General features: G+C 37.0%; 1 pseudogene across 1 annotated transcript; it reads left to right on the top strand.

Moving 5' to 3' along the window:
• The first annotated feature begins 1,109 nt into the window (after positions 1–1,109).
• On the top strand, positions 1,110–3,596 carry LOC145605299 (pyruvate kinase isozyme G, chloroplastic-like; annotated as a pseudogene). Its single transcript, XR_014105030.1, has 5 exons — positions 1,110–1,472; positions 1,614–1,724; positions 2,059–2,207; positions 3,004–3,112; positions 3,198–3,596. The product of XR_014105030.1 is annotated as a pyruvate kinase isozyme G, chloroplastic-like (transcript).
• The last annotated feature ends 2,404 nt before the right edge of the window (positions 3,597–6,000 follow it).

A 6,000-nucleotide genomic window follows, 5' to 3' on the forward strand; every position in this document is an offset into this window, starting at 1 on the left:
GTTGTTCTCGTCATCTATAATGTTGTCCAGGCAAAACGTGCTCGTGGAGATCTTGGAGCTGAGCTTCTTATTGAGGATGTGCCTATATATCAGGTAAATATTTTTATATACATCTCGATGATATATGATATGGGTGAGTGAGCTATTCGGCTGGGAAGTGGAATTTATGATTTTTAATGTGATTTTTCAGTGATTTTTAATGTCGTTTTGGCACTCAGAGGGGGACAAGCAATGAAGTGGTGAGTTTGGATGGAAAGGATTTGACCATGAGTGAATGTTTTAAGTACCTAGGGTCGATCATCCAGAAGAATGGTGACATTGATCAAGACGTGACCCACAGGATTAAGTCAGGGTGGCTTAAATGGAGAGCGGCCACGGGAGTGCTATGCGACCGCAGCATTCCCTTAAAGTTGAAGGGAAAATTCTACAGGACTGCCATAAGACCAGTGTTGCTCTATGGTACAGAATGTTGGGCTTCTAAGAAAGAGCATATTAAAAAGATGGAGGTTACGGAAATGCGCATGTTAAGGTGGATGTGTGGAAACACTTTAAGAGATAGAATCAGAAATGAGGTTATTCGCAAGAAAGTAGGTGTGGCGGGCATTGTAGATAAATTAAGGGAAAATCGTCTGCGTTGGTTTGGACATGTAAGACGGAGACCCGAGGGTGCACCGGTGCGAAGAGTGGAAGAGTGGGACCATGGAGGGATTAAACGAGGAAGAGGGAGACCAAAGATGACTTGGTTGGAAGGAGTGAGGAAGGATATGAAGTGCATGGATTTACGTGAGGATGAAGTTTTGGATCGTAAGGGATGGAGGAGAAAGATTTATGTTGATGACTACACGGAATAATCAAATTTGGTTCATGTTAGCCGACCCCACTTTTGGGATTAAGGCTTTGATTGATTGATTGATTGATTGATTGTTTGCTTCTATGTTGAAACTTGTCAGTGTTTTGTAGGATTTGAAGTTGATTAAAGATGAATAAATAATTTATATTTATGATCTTTCAGGAGTGACTTATCTATTGTTGAAGTATAAATCAATTTCCTTTAAGATATCATATAGTAAAGCAGTAAAAATTTAAGAATCTATTAGTTTATACAATTATGGTTATGTAAATGGAATTTAAAATGTATTTTCGTTTCTTATTAGGAGGAGCTAAAGCTATTGATTATCTTTTGTAGAATTTTTCTTTTAGCATTGGAAACTGTTTTTTTTTTTTTCCCATGTCCCTCAGGAGATCTTATGTTGTTTCTGTAGCTTTGCATAACCACTGATTAAAAATGCACAGCATGCAGAAATCATTAATTGGTGTCACAGCATGCAGAAACCAGTTATAGTCGCAACTAATATGCTTGAGAGCATGATTGATCATCCGACACCCACCAGGGCAGAGGTTTCTGACATTGCAATTGCTGTTAGAGAAGGTTCTGATGCAGTTATGCTGTCTGGAGAAACTGCTCATGGAAAGTAAGTCTAATTGCTAAGGATGTGGCTACTTCATACGACAACACTTGCTTCAGTTTTTCTCTTTGAATGTGTCATATGCATCTTTAAGTCATGTCATTCATGCGTTCCAGTTTTGATTAAAATGCTCTTTATTGGCCGAAGGTACCCATTGAAGGTTGTTCTATTAACGTGATGCATTTTGTGGCACTAAGGATGGAGTCAAGTTTGAAACCAACAAATGACTCTCCTCCTGTACCATCTAAAGTATACAAGGTGTGTGGTGGTTCTTTTACTATGCCATCTATTTATTCATATAATATGGCTGTGTGAAGAGCCTGTACAAGATATTACCCTTTCTCTTACTTTTCTATGGCTGCTAAACGATTCTGTTTAAATTTCGCTTAGATTGTGAATTCCTGTGATTTCTCTATTGTCTTCCTATCCTATCTCCGCGAGTCCTTGGTGCTCATGACTTGCCTATGACCGCTGGAAAAGAGTTTGAACGTTGGGGTGTTAATCTAAATGAATTAGAATTTATGTCTGTGAGGTAATATGATAGTCTCTCTATCTCTATCTGTAGATATTGATCTTTGTTCACCTTTTGCAGAGCCATATGGGCGTGATGTTTGCTTTCCATGCAACTACCATGGCCAACACTCTTGGCACTCCAGTCATTGTATTTACAAAAACAGGATCAATGGCTATACATCTAAGCCACTTTCGGCCGTCTTCTACAATCTTTGCCTTCCCTAATGAGTAAGTGTGCAATTACTTTCACAAAGCAAATCTAACAAGCATATAGAATGACATTCTAAAACATGTGTACCAAATCCTTGATATTATGGGTTTCAACTTTAAAGTTTTTTGTCCTGCTAAAAGATATCAAATATCATCAATTTTGCATCCAAATCTTGTCACTAGAACCATAGTTAAAAAAGCTTTATTCCAGCAATAATAATGTTAGTGGGCACTTACTTGCATAGCCTGGTCTTTTTTAGCAGTCTCTAGGCCTTTTCTTGTAACGAGGACAATTAACAGAACTAAACAGTTTATGAAAAGGCTATATGTCATGAGTAAAAGGTTAAATGTCATGAGTAAAAGTCAATATGTCATGAATAAAAGTCAATATGTCCACTGTAAAATCAAATCAGCTTGTGATGGCAGGGATCAGAACCATAATCTCATTTTATCTTCAAACACTATGATGACCTTTGTTAAAATGTCCACTGTCATTTTAGAGCATGCAAAATCTTTCAATTATTCTTATGTGATTTGGGGCATTTTATTTTATTTTTTTATTTTTATTTTATTATATATGTTTTAATGCTTCCATCAAGATTTTCCATGACCTTTTCTATGCCTTTTTGATAATCTTGATTCCAAAGGACAATTATATGCTTAATATGATAAGTTAATGACTTGTTTGTTGTGCTGCATTCATATGACATGATGTCATGTCTATCCTGTATCATATCATATTTGAAATTTGTATTATTTTACGGTCATATCTCTATACCTACTGTATTGAGCTACTCCTGTTGTTACTTTCCAGACAAAGGGTGAAGCAGAGGCTGTCTATATATCATGGGGTGATGCCCATTTATATGGAATTTTCAGATGATGCAGAGGAAACATTCTCTCGGGCTCTAAAGATGTTGACAGTGAGTTCTTTTGATTCTTCGAACTTCACAGATTCTTCATTTCGACATTAAATTCTGATCTTTTGATTTATTTCATGTGTAACAGAGCAAGGAACAAGTAAAGGAGGGACAGCATGTTACGCTGGTCCAAAGTGGAGCACAACCAATCTGGTGTCAAGAATCCAGTCATCACATACAAGTCCGTAAAGTTCAAGGCTATTTTGTTCAATACACGTGTTTGTTACATGCTGCTGGATATTTTGGAGGCACTGGATCCTAGATAGTGTAAGGTCTAATTTATCTAATAATGACAATGCTTTTAGTTATTTTAGTTATCGTAGTCCTTGTATGCAGCAATTTTTTTTCATACTTAGGTTTCAAAGGAACCTGTACATTGAAAAAAGTTTATTAGCTTTGGTTGATTGTTTTGCTTTTGATTTTAAATGTTAAGGTGCTGCCTTATTATACTATACAAGTATACAGGCTTAGCTTGGTTATCTATGAATTTCTTGTAAGCGCTGTCACAATTATTGGGTTTTTTTTTTGGTAACTGTTATGCTTGGCAATTTTATTACAAGTGCCTTAAAGCTTATGGTTATACCTGAATGAACTTCCGTGGGCATGGTATGCAGTGTTCATTTTTATTCATATTTTTGGGTCGGGGCAGTGGCAACTGGCGAGTAGTAAATGTTTTTCATAATGGGAGTGGCTGACATTTCTTAAATTTATTTCAGAAAGGCAACTGAGTGATTGGAACAGGATCCAATTGCTGTTAACTTTGTTGTCATTCTAACTAATTGTGCACTATTGGCTCGTTGCACTAATGAGTGGGTTTGTTCTTAGCTTGTTCTGGAGATTTTAGTTTTTCTGGTTTGTTTCCAATGCTAGTATACTTTGGAACCTAAAAGGACTAGAAATTATTCTAAATTGCTGATGTTTTGCTTTCTGAGTTACTATGATATCAGTATACCTTTGTACGAGGTGTCAATTACGTGTTTTTTTTTTCTTTCATCACTTTACTTGCTCTGTGGTAACTTGGAGTCTTTCTGGGATCTTGATGTGGTTTAATATCTATTTTTTCCAATTAAAATTATGTTTTTGAAGCTTAATTATTGGTTCAATTATGCTGATGTGCAATAGACTTGTTTGCATATGAAAGTTAAAGGAAAAAAAATACAGACCAATAGAAAACGGGCCGTCTATTAGCACAATTGATTAGTACAATTGGAATGCATAGCTCAGTCCCTACAATTAGAGCCAACAGATGAGCATTCAGTAGAAAGAGCTAAAAAACAGCAATTCCCTTGAACTTGTTGCTCAATCCTGGCTCTTTAGGAGACTGCAGTGGTTCAATGTTATCGTTCAATCATTCATAGGTACGAGTGACAAGTTCTAATGGTTCCTGTTACTTTCGTCAAATGATCTTCCCCTCTCCCATCCCCAAGAAAACATCTTCAATGAATGGACCTCTTATTCAAGCAAAGCATGAAGGCCTTACTACGCAAACCTTGTTGAAGACATCAGACATCATAAGTGATTTGACCATGTTCTTCCCCAGATTTCCTTCCATCTTGATGCCCATTTATAAGATCTTGCACATAAGAGACAACAAAATCTATTGTTGTGAGAGCTGCTGGTAGGAAGTAATACCTGTCTAAATGACCCTTGTTGAGATTCCCTGGTATCCACCCCGACATATGATCCTCTGTTGAGATTTTCATAACTATTGAGACTATTAAGCTGCTCACATAGTCTCCCAATGAGATTGATGTCACACACAGAGCACTTCCAAAACTCTTTAGTCCATCAGGTGCTTGGGCATTGAAAACTCCAGCTGACCCACATACATGAAAACTTCAGATGCTCCGATGAACACATACTGTGGAATTTGCCAGAAAATGCTCAGGGTGCTGGGGTTTGGCGCCTTACAATGAGGGCAATCCTTTTATGGCATATTTGAATCTATAACATTCCACAATTCTTGCTGAGACCATGGCCATTACTGCTATAATTAGACCAATACCCATTCTGTGCAACTCAATCTGCTCATAAGTGGATCAAGAACTCTTCTATAGAAGAAAACAAAAACTACGACACTAAGAATGTCAAAGCTGGACATGCTTGCAGCCGGGATTCTAAAGTTTGAGACAGTAGTTTCCATAGCAGCACCCTGCTGAACAAAATGTGATGCCATTTGAGTAAACACCACCGAGTAGATTATACAACCATATGGGAAGTAGTCTTAATCTGCACATCACTTCCTCGACTTGTGTTATGGGGCAGAGACGCCATGGGTTTCGAAGACCTTGTTCCTGGTTGTAGAAATCCCCAGATTTAATATATTCTGCTTTGTCTAAGAATCTGCAAGACATGATCAACTCAGGTTAGTTTTTATAGATTTTCTATAGAAATGTCATGTGTGTAATGGATCTTAGCCTTGCAGCTTATTAGGAAACTGAATGATGCAAGTAAAATGTAGCTTGGTATTAGTCCTCAAATTGGTATGATGCTATAAGAAAATTGTATGATAGTGTACTTGTATGGTTGTATACTTGAAACCTTCACTATGGAGCAGCTTTCAATAAAATTTTAAAATCCCTGAAAATTTATCAGCCAAGTAGTTCAAACTTGATTGTGAGCTCTGGTCCATGATTGATTTTGTCTCAGTCGCGATTTTTTCAGTTCATATAGAACACTAAATCCAGCTATTTTTATAAGTTATTGAATCAAGGTTTTCAGATACTGAAGATAGGTCTATTTTTCTCGCCTAACTGTTGCTTAGATGGACTGAACCGATCCCTATCATACACACATCACAATCTATTAACAAGCATACACGGTCCTTGTTTACATGCATTTGTCGATTTATGTATCATGTTGCTATACACATCTATGATTATGTATTCACT

The sequence above is a fragment of the Chenopodium album genome, chromosome 22 (genome assembly GCF_948465745.1).
Source record: "Chenopodium album chromosome 22, dcCheAlbu1.1, whole genome shotgun sequence".
NCBI classification, from domain to species: Eukaryota; Viridiplantae; Streptophyta; class Magnoliopsida; order Caryophyllales; family Amaranthaceae; genus Chenopodium; species Chenopodium album.